This window comes from Piliocolobus tephrosceles, chromosome 2, assembly GCF_002776525.5.
Source record: "Piliocolobus tephrosceles isolate RC106 chromosome 2, ASM277652v3, whole genome shotgun sequence".
NCBI classification, from domain to species: domain Eukaryota; kingdom Metazoa; phylum Chordata; class Mammalia; order Primates; family Cercopithecidae; genus Piliocolobus; species Piliocolobus tephrosceles.
The window spans coordinates 32193027-32209447 of NC_045435.1; the positions used below are offsets into that span (position 1 = coordinate 32193027).

General features: G+C 37.9%; 1 protein-coding gene across 2 annotated transcripts in view; it reads right to left on the bottom strand.

Moving 5' to 3' along the window:
* The window catches only part of LSAMP (limbic system associated membrane protein), a 652155-nt gene that overhangs the window by 242821 nt on the left and 392913 nt on the right, over positions 1 to 16421 (bottom strand). The gene's annotated exons all lie outside the window — the stretch shown is intronic.

A 16421-nucleotide genomic window follows, 5' to 3' on the forward strand; every position in this document is an offset into this window, starting at 1 on the left:
TTTTTAGGCCCACACTAGCTAACAAAATAGTAAATGGATTATGAGGAACAATCAAAAGAACAGTATATAACAAATAAGTGATTTCTGAATTGTACAGTTGCTTGTTAATGAACATCAATTTATTAAACATGTTTGTCCAAGGTTTAGCCAAAGATTGATGAAACACATATGATCTCAAAATCATCTCTCCCCTTTTATAGAATCAAAGGTCTCTGAATTTAGCCAGATGAATATGATTTATATTCAAAATTCAGTCCTTTTGCAAGTACATGATTAAACTGAGTGTCCCTGGGATGAAGCCTCTTCTGCTTGTTCCTGTAGTGGAGAAAGAGGGGAGGAACTCAGGTTCTGCACTTTCAAAATGACATTGATGATGCCATAGAGATGTGTACCATTAAAAATGACAGTAGAAGCGAGTGCTTGATACCAAGCAGAAACCTCTCAGTCCTCTCAATAGATACAATTCCTGAGATAACACTTCAGTTCACCAAGAAGGAAGCAAAGTCATACACATGTTTTGGTAACCACAAAAGTAAACAAAAGCATGCAAAGAAAACCCTTGATTTTAAAATGGAATACATCATTTTATATAGCAACCAGTTTTGAAAACTTCATAAATGTGGGGACATTTTTTCCCTATGGTTATTTTACTTGGATATGTTTGGAAGATTAATTTATGCTTGAAGTAAACTATTTTACTTATTTTTCCTTGACATATATCTCAACACACAGCTGTAATAGAACCAACATATGTATATATTATACAATTCACTTAGATTTAATTGTGCACTAAGTTTACAGATAATGTTAGGTGATGAATAGGATCTTCACTACCTTAAAAATTTTATCCACTATTCTGAAGCATATGTGGCTCTATCAACTTTAGGATTACCTATTACCATGTTCTCACCATGATAGGATAAGATATGAAGGATTATAACAATACCTAACATTCACTGAGCACTTACTAAATGTTTTGCACATATCAATTCATTTAATCCTCTGTACTACTCTAGGAGCTATTAATAGTATTAATGGAAATACCAAATATTTTTATTTTATGGATGAAAAAATAGTCTGGGTTAGAATCCTATATGTGTTCTTTTCTATCGGTCTTAAGACTCCAGCAGTATCAGTACTTACCAGTCTACTAATGAGCACTTCCTTTTTATTTTTCTTTCTTTTTTTTTTTTTAAGACAGAGTCTTGCTCTGTTGCCAGGCTGGAGTGCAGTAGCACAATCTCAGCTCATTGCAACCTCCACCTCCCAGGTTCAAGCGATTCCCCTGCCTCAGCCTCCCGAGTAGCTGGGATAACAGGCATGTGCCACCATTCACAGTTAATGTTTTGTATTTTAGTAGAGACGGCGTTTCATCATGTTGGCCAAGATGGTCTCGATCTCCTGACCTCGTGATCCACCCACCTTGGCCTCCCAAAGTGCTGGGATTACAGGTGTGAGCCACTGCACCCAGCCTAATGAGCAGTTCTTAATCAAGTAAGCTGGCTACATGATTTCTTTCTTTTTCACCATTCTGCATGTATGTGTCTCTACCAAACACACAAACTTGTAGCAAAGAATGATGTTACTGAACAAGGTGGGTAATCTTTCAATCAGAGTTGTATAAACAATGTGTTCCTATTCTAGAAACTCCAGGAGTATAATGAGCCAGTGTCTTTTTTTTTTTCTCTCTTTCTTTCAATTCTATCCCTGATCTCTTTGGAAATTTTACACCTTTCTAATACAAAGCTTCTCAACCTTGGAAGTATTGAAATTTTGGGCTAGATAGTTATTTGTTGTGGGAGTTTTTACATGATATAAAGCAACATCCCTGGCCTCTATCTATTGGAAACTAGTAGTATTCACCCATTTGGATGGACTTTCATTCTTTGAGATGCTGTTCCACTTAATTGAAAAGTGATGGTTTTACTTATTACCATTACTTTTTACTTTTTAAACACTCATCTAATCAACTCATCAAAGGCGACAGAGCGAGACTCCGTCTCAAAAAAAAAAAAAAAAAAAAACTTCCCAATTTAGGTGATTGCAGACAAGGTTCTAAGACAAGCATTCAGGTTACCTTCTTCCATGTAGAGCATGAAACATGAGAATTCTGGCAGGATAATACATAATTATGAAAATCAGCTTAATGCCAATGGACACAAAAAGGTTGCTTCTGATTCTCTACTTTGCTTGAGGAGGGAATGATGGCAGTATCTACTTAACTCAGAGCAGATGTCACCCCACACAAGGCAACAAAATGGCATTTCCTGGGCATAGAAGCAGCATCACAGTGTGAAATGCTATCCAACAAAACTTACTAGGGACACCACTAAGTTAGCTTGCTGCTCTGGGAAGCAGACCTGCCAATAACACCTGGTCTGTTGTGTGCAAATGGGTCTATATGAAAACGAAAATTTAAAAAAAGACATTCTTAATGTCTTTCCACTTATGCTTTCAAAGGTTGCTCTACTCTTCCTCCATGAGCCTTCTTTACCAATTGAATGCAGAGATAACATTATCCCCTTTTTAATTAATATATTACCTATTAAGAATGCTACAGATAGATGGACAGATAGAAGGTACTCAGGGAAAATGCTCAGGCTTGATTACCTGCAGTGTGTTGAGTATAGAGAGAAAGGCTGCTTTGCTTTCTGGATGGAAAGCAATAGGAATAATAATATGTAAATTGATGTATCAAAATTTCTGAAAGCTCAGCGTTATTTCCCCTTGCCCAAAGATTTCGCCTCGCCTTATTAGCTATTCTAACAACCCTACCTTTTTTTGTTTGTTTGTTTGTGTAATTCTTATTTCCTCCCATTTAGCACATAGAAAAAAGCATTAGTAACACTCCTGGTTTTAAATGAACCCTATTAATATTCGTCTCTGCAAGGGACTCTGGGATAATTTTGATAAATGTGGCCATGAAGCTGATCTGACATAGCTGAGTGTGATGTTTGTGTGTTCATGGAGAACCGCTTCATGCACAAAAGGGGGACAGACTGAAATGGAGAGTCTGACAGGTCTCTATTTCTGGGCCACAGTTAGCAGCTGAAAGTAGAAATATAATTGTACCTAAAAAAAAAAAACAAAAAACAAAAAACAAACAAAAAAAAAAACTAATGCAAAACAAAACAAGTAATCTTTATGAAGATAAAACAACCCCACTGGTTTCTGATTAGGAGGTAATTCATGTATCACAATCTCAGCTCTCACAGCCCCAGGTGGCCAGACCTCCAAGGCTGTACAGGAGGGTAATGTGAACAAAACTTGTGCTTGTAGAAGGAGAGGTAAGTATGGGGAGCTCAGGCTGCATGGAGTGGTTTCCATTTCTTTCTGTGTCTCCCACTTCCTCCAGCAGTAGAAGATACCCTGAAAAGACTAGATGCCTTTCAGTCATGATTACATTTCCAGAATGGAAAGAAAAAAATAAAAATAAAAAAACCCAGGCTGCCATTTCTGAAAAAGCTTTATAGCAAATGTCAGACGTTCTTGAAAATAGGATCATTCCATATACATGGGTTGCCTGAGGTAGGCTTCACAAAGGTTCTTAGCTTTAAAATGGAATACATAAATAAGCAGTATGGTATTGAAGGATTATGAGCAGCATAAAGACAGTTATTGAAAATGTTCAAAAGGATCCTCTAACCTAAGCAAGATGAAACTCCAAATATAGTCATGTAGAATAAAAGAGAAGAAATTTAACTTCTTTCTACAAGTGCCTCTAAATTCTGTACTTTATTATCTTTACCATTCATTTATTAATTTTTATTATGAGCATTGGTCCTATTTTGGGGACAGGTATTTATTTCCTCAACATAAAAGTTTACAGAAGATCACAATGAATGTCTTTGAAGAGAATGTGACAGGAAAAAAGTAGGGAATGAAGGCAGTAGTGGTAGTGGTTGGAGATTTCGCTGTTATGTTTTAGAGAGTCAGCAAACCTGGGGAAAGATGATAAGAAAAAAAGTGTAAAACCACAGATAGCTCAAAAATAGTTTTCATTGGGTGGAGGTGGTAAAAAAAAAAAAAAAAAAAAAAAAAAAAGCCTAAAATGGCTGATTAGGGCAGAATTTTTCAAATCATCTCCAATTGCAAAGCACTGAGAAACAAGCCCTGTTCTATAAAAGGTGAGAATTCTTCATAAGTTGAATGTTACTTAGGTGTCTCTGAGTTAGAATGTAAAGATTAATGATTATATACCTATCATTTATTGAGAATATACTACATAACAGGCCTTGTTTTAAGAATGTTTTATTTAATTACCAGATGCCTCCTTGAGATGTAGATATTATTATGCCTACTTTACACATAATTAAACTTTGCCCCAAAGAGATCAAATACGTTTCAATGTAAATGGCACCTCTGGTAAGGAAATAACCTAGGCTCAATTTTAAACTCCCCCAAGTTTCACAGCTTACAGGGTCAGAGTCCAGGTCCGCCTAACCTTGGAATAGAAAGTCTTTACTCCACTTACTCATGTTTTTGATAATTTGGCCTTTGTATTAGAAGACAGGAGGTAGAAATCCCTTTCTATGAGCTGAAGTAGGCATGTTAGCTAATCAAGTCATTCTTCATCCAAAAAAATTGTTGCCTTTCTCTCATAAGTGATATAAGGTAACTCAGTCAACATAGCATTTCCTAGAATTTAAATCCACACCAAAGTTGTACTATGAAGCTAACATTCTGGGCTACATTGACTTTGGGTTGAGGCAGCCCTCCTGTTCTTAACTTGTTTACTGGAAACTGCACCTGGTAGAGGCATCTCCATCTGGTGGTCCAATCAGAACCCATTAAGCACTGAGGTAGACTGCCTGGAAGTGGAAAATATGGACTAGGGAAGCTGAGCCTGAGCTACATACATGACTTCACCTTTGGAAAAAAGAAACAGGAAAAAAAAAAAAAAAAACTACAGCCCATACAGCTTGCAGAGAAATTGTTCCTGCACAGAACTCTGGTCTAATTGATTTGGACACCACAGCTAATTTTCCCTCAGACATCTGTTAGCACACATTAGTGGATGTCGTTAGGTAGGGAGGCGCCGATTAGATGGGGAGCAGAGCTCAAAGGCCCTGGTTTGGGAGGCTGGAGCAGACGGAGGAATGACAACAGATAGAGTTTGCCAGCACCCCAGCAACGTCAGATACTTCTGCTGCAGCAACCCTGAAAGGAAGCAATAATTGCTAGGGAGCCGTGGCAGTTGTGCATAATAGTCTGATCCTTTCTTGCATTTGCCCAAATAATAAGCATCTTCTGAATTTCTAAAGGCAAAACAAGAATGCTCCAGATATCAACAGGGCCAAAACACACATGAAATGAAGATAATCATTGTCAATACCCCTTTTGCTTCTTTCCCCAAATCTCATTCACTCCTGTATTTTAGACATTCGTATGTAGCAATTATTCCAGGGGCTCACTCATACCCCAGTCAGGCAGATGATAAAATGGCTGATCAGGTCAGAGTTTTTCAAATTATCTCCCATTGAAAAGTGCTGAGAAACAAGCCCTGTTTTATTTATTCTTTCTTATGCAGCCATGCTCAGATACTTAACTGATGCTGGAATGCAGTTCCTATCCTTAGGGACACGTATTTCAGTTAAGCAAGTCAGAAAAAATAATCTGATGCCCTCAAGAAAATCCTCCACGAGCCAGTCTATACTGATGACTACTCTCTCAATGAATACATTTAAAAGATTATGATCCTCTTTCAGAAGCAGTACAATGTTATGCATCACAAATAAGCTGAAGAAAGAAAAGGCTGCAACTCAGTCCAAAACAGAAAAATCCTATATAGAGGCAAATATTTCAAAGAGTGGTATAGACTTAATCTTTTCCTTACTGTTCCTAGCATCTGTCTTAAAATACAACTCTAGTCTTTTCACAAAAACAAACAAACAAAAACCCTTACTTACTCTAGTCTGTAAGGTAAAGTCAAATATTTTAAGGTGTTTAAAGCCCATCATTTTGGACTCAACCAATTTTTTCCAGGTTTATCTCTTCCAATTCCTCTCCATGTTCCTTTTTCTCTATTGAAAACAGACTATTTGCTATTACCTGAACATCCCAACCACTTCTACATGTATGATCTCTTTCTTTTGATCCTTTTGCCTCCTTGGACAACTCTGACTTCAAGGCCCTGCCCCTATTTTCCTCCTCAGTGAAATCTTCCATATTCTAGGAAAAGAGCCATTTCCCCTCTGTGTGCCAACTGAACCCTGTTCACATTCCATAGATGTTATTGAACATTATAATTTTTAAGGTATTTTTGAAATTGACAGGTATAATTATATTTATCATGTATAATGGATGTTTCGAAGTATACATACATTGCCAAATAGTTAAATCCAGCTAGTTAAAAAATGCATCACCTCACATAGTTGTCACTTTTGTGATGAAAAAACTTAACATCCACTATCTTTGCATTTTTGAAGAAAAAATATACTGAGATAGACTATAGTCACTTATTTTTGTTTGCATTTCTGTTCTTCCCTCCTTGGCATCCATGTATCTTTGGCCTTTGACGGCAGGGCTGTTCTTAGTCATCTTTGAATTTCCAAAATCTGACACAGTGCTTGGCATATGATAGGCCCTTACTAATAAATATCTGTTGAAGGCATGAATTTGTAAATAAACTTTGCCACTGAATACAACTGTCTTGGTAGCAAATGGTAAAGGGATTTGTTGTTAGAGAAGACTATCAACGACAGGGCTTCTGAATGATCATGTATCTTTCACTTCATAAAGTTAACAAACATATACATCTTGAATAACTTTGTTGCGTGTATGCATTCTTTATATAAGATGTCAGAGAATCACCAAACAAAATATCCTGTCTACCAAGGAAGGAATATTTTGTGCAATATAGTTGTGAAGGCTAAGTAATGATTAGTTATATCTGAGATTTTGAAATATAGTGCATTGAAGTGGGGTGACAATAGGCAATGCTTAAAGTATCCACAAAAGTATATCTCTGCATAGTGTAACTTAGCTATGGACTATACATTTGGACAAGAAGGAATATAAACAGAGTCTCATGACTTCATTTGTGAGTAAAATGAACAAATGTAAATCTAACAAGTCTTTTGTGTGAGCTACTTTTGCATTCACACTACGCTAATGATAAGGGAGGACAGAATCATATTGAATTATCTGTTTAGAATTAATACATTTTAGAAACTATGCTATATCCTTTCATATTATTTAAACAGGGTCGTATCATCATATCAATATTAAACATCAGAAACTGAGGTGTGATGAGGTGATATAACTCAGTCACAGAGCTAGAGGTGTAGACCGGAATCAAACCAGTGTTCCGGTTTCAATCCATGACTCCTTGCACTATGTAGTACTGCCTGTTTCTTTCTCCATCACAATATGAGACAAAATGTAATGTAAAGAAGACATGGCAATTAAAAATAAAGAGGGCAAAGGGCTCCTGGAGTTGAAGAGGTGAAAGAATATGCAGGAATGACTTAGCTGAATTTCAATGCTACAAATGGGAGCTGATACTATAGAAGTTCAGTTGAGAACAGAACCTCCTCTAGGTTCACTCTCAGACAATGATTAGGAGACAGCAAATACAGTGTCTATGTCACAGAGCATTGAAATGCTCAGCCGGAGCTTGAAGCCAGGGTTGTCCATCTGTCCTAGCTTTAATGGGATTTACTGGGCTTTGCTATCTCTGCTTTCTGCCAAACAGAATCAGAAGGCATCAGTGTTAGTAATTTAGGAGCAGTTTTTGGCCATATAAGTGGCTCTTAGTAGAATTTATGGACAGTAAAGCTTGATTCAGGGCCAGCCTGTAGCAAAACCAGGGAGCAGGCCATTCATCTTCAGCAGTCTCTACAGTCTTAAGTGTGCCATTTTTCCCAGTGACCATTAGTTGGGAAATAAAGTATTTGAAAAATTCCAGTAATTAATTGCAAGGTGTTGGTTGCATCTGTCACCTGCTCCTCCAATCTCACCCAGCAAAAGATATTTGCTTTTTAACCTCTGTGTTTGTAGGATAGTTACAATGACGATTACAATAGGGTGGTTACTTATATAGTACGGTGGTTACCTTTGTTGACTACACATGAAGTTACCATTTCTTTAGAATGGATGTTAGAGGCCTCTAGCTGCCTCATGCATGATACTACTCGTATGTTCCTGAATCAATTACGCATTTTTTTCTGAAGCATAGTTCTGGATTTATAAAAATCTATTTGTAATATGAATTATAAGCCCTCAGAAATTAGAGAAAAATATGAATCTTTTCACTTTATATTTCTATCACATGAAGATTTTAATCAACATAAATTGCTGAGTCAAAACAGACACACAAGATTGAGTTAGACACTAGATGTTTTTCACTCAAGGGAAGCCAAAGGCTCTGTTCACTTACCCTATTTGACAGAGAAGCTGTCTCTTCAAAGAAAAACTAAAGGTTACACAAATCCTGGGAATCATTCTTTTGCTGGATACCTTCCATGTACACAGGGTGGCCCATCCCCTGATGCCCCCTGCTCTGTACCCTGGGAGGCTGATCACCTGAATTATATCAATGGCATCCTTGTCTCTGGCTTCCAATTGGGATCAATCAGTGAAGAATATTAATAAAAGATCTGAAAGGGTGGCAGAGTGATATCTGGGCATTTATTTCCCTGGGCTGCCCTGTGTTCTCCTGGTACAAGTCCCAGTGCTTGTCAGAGGCTCTCTGCACACAGTACTCTGTTTCTCTAGCTTCTGGTAACCAATCCCTCCCATTACCCACTTCAGACCTAAAGGTGTTAACAGCTTTCTGGTGTTACTAGCCCCAGAGCACTGTACTGTCCCCTTTGATTTCCTTACCCCCGCCTCTTGTCCAAACATTAAAAAATATTTTCTATTAAACTCCTTTGACATTATCCAATTTAAGTTTGCCATCTGTTTCCTGCAGGGAGTCTCACTGAAAAAGCCCTATAACTCAGGTTTCCCTTTATTCCAAAGCCTGAATATGATCCTTAGGGAAATGAGGTGAAAAAAAATGTATCCACTGAGTCACATGGTCAGAAATGGATGCTTTAGCCTCAAAAAGCACCAGGAAACGAGATGAATTTCTTAGGACACATACTGGCTGTTATGCTGTGGCTCACATTCACCCACTAAAGCATGCTTCCTAGCCAAGGTTTTAATAGCAAAATAAAAGGTTTGGAGTCAGCGTTGCTCTCTCTCCCCAGGCCAAGGGCATATTTCCCGGTTACTTCTAAATGACTTCTTTCTTAAAAGATCCAAATATGAGTTGCTATGAAATGCTGTCTTTTTTCCAAGAACCATATAATTCATTTGTATCTGCAGTATGATCAATGACATCTTGTGGAAGATAAATTGTGCCTTATAAGGCCATAGTACAGGGCACACCAGAATGCCAACAGGACTCCCAGCAACAACTTCAAAATTTCAAGAAAGTGTTAAATAATAAAAACTAGCACAGAATATTTGAAATGGTGCTATAATAAAAATCTTCCTTCATGTCAGCCTCCAGCAGAAACCTGGTGGCGGTAGCAGTGAGGGACATATTTGGGAGCCTCATTTTCCCCTCCAGTGGTAATGGAACCTACAATTCAAAGAAAGAAGGAAAGAAAGAAACCACTTCAGTACCTGGCACACAGCTAAAAGTTGTGAATCATCAAGGCCGGCCCAGGAGCAGCAAGGTGAATGACGGTGACCTCCCTTGTCAGGTTTTAGCCTCCCATACATTTGGCACGCAAAACATCAGTTTAAAATAGCTTTCCTGCAGGTTCCATGTGACTCGTCACTGGACCCAGACAGCACAAAAGGGTTGATTAGTGAGGCAAAAAAAGAGAATCTTCTCCTGAGATGACTTCCAAAAGCTGCTTCTTGCAGCACAAATCTCCCTTTGAAAATGCAGAACTGGCTAGGAAAGGCAGCAGCATTCTCTCCTTCAAATGATTGAATTTTTCCTTGGGAATCCTTTATTACTGTTGTTGTTGTTTGTTTTAAGAGTTTCACCTTCCAACTCCAAGAACCTTTACTTTGGGGAGATATCAGGATGTGAAAAATCAAAGGGCAATCCCTAAAGCCATCACCCTAGCTTTCTTACCCACTAGCTTTGGGCAGACAGAATCCAGACCCTTCTTTACAGAAAGTACAAAGTTTTGAGCAATGGTTTCTTGATCAGATCTGGCTGCCAGCAGAGTCACAGGGATGTCATTTGTAGTTTGGTTGCCCACCCAGAAAGTGATGGAGGCCTCTCTTGTCATGGCTGCCAGTTGGAAGGCACTGGCAGGTGCTCATTGGTGAATGGTGCAGGGGGCTGGGAAGGGGGTGATTTAATTTTCCTCTCCTGATGGAGTAAAATTGCTCCCTGGGGAAATACTAGCAGAACAGCTGTCATACCACCACCAACTGCTTCAGAACTTCTTTATATCCTGTATTATTCTTTAAATGTTGAGCAAAGCAAGAAGTGCTAAGACGTGAAGTAAGAAAGAACACAGAGAAAGCTAAAATTTAAAAGTAGAAAATTGAACAGTAGAGAGAAGAGCCATGAACTGAAACTTGCCATTTTGGGGCCAGCCAGTGATTCAAGTACTTCAGCACTGTAGACAGAGGGCCAACAATGAATGCTTCACAAGGATGCTGTGCCTGATAGATGATGATTATGAACAAAATCCTCTCTGCTTAGTGTCAGCAATGAAGAGAAAGGAGGATAAAAGGAAGGAGGAGGACAGGAGTAGAAGGGGATGATAAAGAAGAGGTAGAACAGCAGCCAAAGGAGAAGAAGAGAGAGACAGAGAAAGGGGTAGGGGATGAACACCCCAACTGAAAATTTAGAAGAAAAGAGTCAGAAGAAACTTTGTATGTGTTTTTCAATTTCCCCTTTATTCTATTAAATCTCTTGGGTTGTAGCTTTCACAAATAAGTATTTATTTTAAATGAAGAAGACGAATCATATAAAATGTATATTTTAAATATAAATGTACTATAAGGATTTCTTCCTTCTAGGAATCTCCGGACTGGCTTTAATGCCTCTAGGTCTCTGGTAGGTAAGCACTGTCCCAGTGAGGCCAAGAAGTTCAAATTTAAAGGATGATGGGCCAAACAAGACAAAGCATTCTTGTGTTTAACCTCTGTTGCGAAAAAAAATATTTACCTGCTAGCTACTAGTTCCCAGGCATTTGGGCTCAATTACCCAGGAAACTTCTTTCAGAGAGGGCCTGCAATCACCCATTCTGGTAGCAAACAAGTCAGTGTGAATTTGATTGTACATGCTCCCTGGACTCTTTAACCTGGTGTGGAGAATCAACCAGTTCTGAAGCAAAACTTGGTTTCATTAAATGGTGCATAGTGGAATGCAGAGTGAAACCACTGGAAATAAAATCTGGGTAAAACGTCTCTATTTATAAGTCAGCCTGCTCTGAGTTATTGGGGAGGAAGGGAGGATGTTCACTCTTAAGCCCAGTGGCACCAGCCCTCACCTGATGTTTACTGTCACCCAAAGTAGAAATTCTTATTTCACACTTGAAATATGGATCTCAATAGTAAAATTGAGAACTGTATATCTCAGATCCACAGCCCTGACTACACAGGTCAGCTTTTCAATTCAATTAAATCATGGTTATTGAGTTTCTAGCGCAAGGTACTTCAGGAAAAAACAGGCAATTTGCTCATCCTTCTTTTCTGCCCTCAGTGTTCTTACAATCCAGGAAGTGAGACAGGAATATAGGAAACCATGGCACAATGAAATGGGTGACACCATGGAATAAAAACAACAAACTAAAAGAGTTTTGAGGAAAGGAATTTTATGAATTGTACAAAAGTCTCTTTGAGGATACTGCATAATACTGGACCTGAGGAACAAGTAAGTTGAATGAAAATGTATAGAAAGGGTGAAGAGGAAATTCTAGACCGAGGACTGTTTTGGGCACAGGTTCAAAGGTGGCAAACTTAAATGAGTTTTCAGAGATTGACAAGTAGTTTGATATGACTGAAACATGAAAAATGTCAGTAAATGAGAGACATAGAATATAAAGTTATAGGAAGTTCATGGGAAAGATGAATGTCAGGCAGAAGTGTGGTATTATATTCAGCAGGTAATGTTGAGCCATTCAAGTGTTTTTGCATGGGAGAGTAATAGTCAGTGGTGTGTCTTTGAAAGGCACCTCTAATAATGAGGTGATAGGTGGATTGGAGGATTTTAGAATACAGGAAATTGGTAAATCTGTTTTCCTTTTAGTTCTATATATTTAACACTCTGTTTTTAAATACCATATTACTTTCCTATTTCAGCTATAGTAAATTAGCTCAAACTTGGAAACTTAAGGCAACCCAAACATATTATCTTACAATTTTAGAGATCAGATGTCCAGAATGGGCCTCACTGGGCTAAAAGCAAAGTTGTGGCATGGCTGTGGTCCTTCTTGAGGCTGGAGGAGAGAATCATTTCCTTGGCTTTTCAAGTTTAAAGGCTCTCTGCATTCCTGAGCTCCTGGCCACCTTCCATCTTCAAAGCCAGCAGTGCAGCATCGACAATCTCTTTTTGACTTTGACTCTGAAGCTATGTTTTTGTCATCACATTTCCTTCTCTGATTCTTTTAAGGACCCTTGTGATGACATTGGGCCAATTTAGATAATCCGGGATAATCCCTTCATCTCAAGTCCTTAATTTAATCATATCTGCAAAGCCCTTTTTGCCATTTGAGGTAACATAGTCACAGATTCCCAGGATTAGGAGTAAACATCTCCAGTGTGGGGGCATTATTCTGCCTACCTCAGGCATACTTAGCCCAGAGAATAAAGTAGGGGTGAAACATGAAGCTCTAAGCATGGGCTCCTACAGACCTTTTCTAGATTTCAGCCAGTGAAACTGGTCCTATTCATGGTCTCTCATAGGTGAATCAATGTAGCCCAAGAAAAAAGGGCTTCACTCCTCCACCAACACCTTCAAGCCATTTTATATTACTTCCAGTCAACATTGAATAGAATAAAGATTTAATAAATACACAAATGATTACACGCACTAACTATAAAAAGTAAAAACATAATTTTTGCAAAAACTGTATTAAATATTTGGAAGACTAAAATCATTTTTCTATCCTTGACTGAAAAATTAGCAACACAGTCTGACATTTACTGTCACATTTACCACCATGTGGTAATGTTCTGCTGCAAGACTGAAGAACAAAAGTGCCCTGTGTTTGAGGTACTCATTTCTAGGGTTTGATGTTTTGGAAGCTTTGTCGTTTTTCTTATTCTCTATTCTATTTTCCATGCTTCAGGTACATGAAAATGTATTCTGAAGTCTGAATATAGCTGATATAAGAATGTAGCACATCTATTCTGATGTCTGAGTATAGATGATATAAGAAAGTAGTACAAAGATGTTGGGCTTGGAATTCAGGCAAACACCCCATTTGGTCCCTGATTTGCTGTGCAGTTGGGAGCAGAGTAATACACATTATCGCACCTCAATTTTTCTGTGTGTTACTCAGGGATTAAAAAAAAATTGACTCTTGATATGCTATGGAAATGTGTTATAAAAAGAGATTGCCTATGTGAAAGCCCTTTGAATAAAGTTCAAAACTGCTGGTGGTTACTGTCCATGGTTACTGACATGTGCTATCTGTCATGCACAGTGGTACACTAGGGATATGGTGATGGTAAAGCCAAAAGTGGTCAAGAGTGACCTGGAAACAAGCACAGTGAGTTGTGATCATTGCCATAACAGAAATACATAAACTGCGTATTTATTTAACCTTATTTGGTAGTTGAATAATTAGAAATGAATGTGAGGATCTGAGGAGTCTATTTAGAATGATGTAGGCAGGTTTTCTCTAGAAGTAAAACTTGAGGGCTTAGGTCCCCTGGCCCAGGCTTTGGAAGACACTGCTCTGCCTCACGCTCACAAAAATGAAAATGACTACATATGACAATGCCCTGTACTCACAAGTAACCTAATGGAGAAGAATAAGGCTCTTTGGAACTCGTTGCAAACCATGTTCCCTCGTCCTGGCTCACTCTGGGACCTATTCCAGGATCAGTCATTTTGGTAATCCTTCAAATATATGTGGAAGAAGTGAAGAGTGATTGGAGAAAAGTGACAGTGAATTCCATATGCTTTCTTTGTAAATCACTTATATAGCAAATCTGCTTAGTCTATATGTCAAGAGAGGATTTTTCAAGCTAAGGTTGCAAATTCCATGTAGGTTCTAAAATTCTGACTGTTCCTACATCATCACTATTTTCAAAGAGTTTGCAGTTGGAGTGTAACTAGCATTATAACTAAGCAAAAGATGGAAAAGGATCCCTGCTTTTTTTTTTTTTTTTTTTGCCCTGGCTCTTCTGATTCAATATGACTATTGAGGGAGCAGCTTCATTAAGCCTGGAGGCTTGTCTCTTATAAAATAAAGGCAAGTTTCCAATGCCATGATAATAAGGAAAAGACATGGATTTCAGTCCCCACTCTGATACAAATTTTATTTATTCATGTATGATTTGTTTATTTATTTATTTATTTTCACCTAGAATGTATATCTGCTACAAGAAAGAGTATAAACTTGGGGAAAGAATTGCCATGTCATAACAGTTAGTATGCATAATGTTCTGAATATTAACACAAAGATGGTCTGCTTTCCTGAACTATCTTTCTCATATTAGGAATGAATCAGACTAAGTCATCCACACTCCTGTCCATTCTCTTCTGTGATCAAATATGCATGTTGAACTAGTCTGGGCTAAAGTGAAATCTGGTACGGACCTACCTAGCTAATACAGGAATAGGAACCCAAACTAAATATATGATTCAGACGGAGAATTGGCCTAAGTAACCCAAATATGTCATAATGGTACTTATTATTAGTTGAAAGTAGAAATCACAACATATTATACAACCATATAGTCAGAAACACATTCTGGGAAGAAGACTAGTTCTAATTAACTTTCTGATCATAACACTTATTTTTTAATAACAAAGTTATCTTTAAGTTTAGAGAGATAACTCCATGAAATATGATTTTAGCATCCCTTCTCTCCATTTTTTGTGTTTTCTGTGCTGTTAATGTCTCCTACATCATGAAGTTATTATTCATAACTTCATGAGAAGTTATTATTCATTGATTTACAGATTCACTAAGTACATTTTTAGTGACTAGCTAGTATGTACTAAGTGATATCCCAGATGTGGCATTCATAAAGAGAATGACATAAAAAAAGTCCTGACATGCAATACAAAGGAATGTGTAGTAAAATTAAGCTATGAAGAATTGTGGGTGGATCCCTTATGAGGTTTGCACATATCATTTACCCAAAGCCTGACCTTGTCTGTAGCAACTGCTGTGACCTCTTCTTAACAGCTTTTCTACTGAATGTCAAGATCCATTGACAAACTATCTTATTTGTGGTTGTTGTGGAGCCACTGGTTCCTAAAACCTCTCACTTTGGATATTGCTTTGTTTAATGGCACACTTGCCAAAAAAGTAAAGATGAAACAGAAGAGAAATAAGACTGATCAACCAAATATTAGATTATAGGTTTAGCCATACATGCATCTGAAAATTATCTTCATGTAGAATTGTCTTTCACTTTTATCTGCCTAGTATCTTTTCTTCAAAGAATTGTACTCACTTGGTGTGGCTTTGTATCATACAACTTGACCTCCCTTGATATGGCACTGGTCATCTGACAAACTAGTCAATCAGAGTACTATTTCCCTTAGAAAGAGCACTTGGCTAATGAGTGAGTATTGACTAAATCAGAGCCAGTCAGATTATTTCTTTCAATAAACTGAAATGGCTGGAAAAAGAGGAAGAGAGAAGGAAAGGGGGAAAGATAGACGAGAGAGATTGGCTCTTTTATCTTCTGAAATCTCATATATAATCTAGTCTGGAATTTCCAGGGTCATCTTTCCCATTGTATGTAGAAGCACTTAGGTAGAGAGAAAAACATGATTCTTCAATATCATGAAAATGGCCATACTGCCCAAGGTTATTTATAGATTCAATGCCATCCCCATCAAGCTACCAATGAGTTTCTTCACAGAATTGGAAAAACAGCTTTAACGTTCATATGGAACCAAAAAAGAGCCTGCATTGCCAAGACAATCCTAAGTCAAAAGAACAAAGCTGGAGGCATCACACTACCTGACTTCAAACTATACTACAAGGCTACAGTAACCAAAACAGCATGGTACTGGTACCAAAACAGAGACATAAACCAATGGAACAGAACAGAGTCCTCAGAAATAATACCACACATCTACAACCATCTGATCTTTGACAAACCTGAGAGAAACAAGAAATGGGGAAAGGACTCCCTATTTAATAAATGGTGCTGGGAAAATTGGCTAGCCATAAGTAGAAAGCTGAAACTGGATCCTTTCCTTACTCCTTATACGAAGATTAATTCAAGATGGATTAGAGACTTAAATGTTAGACCTAATACCATAAAAA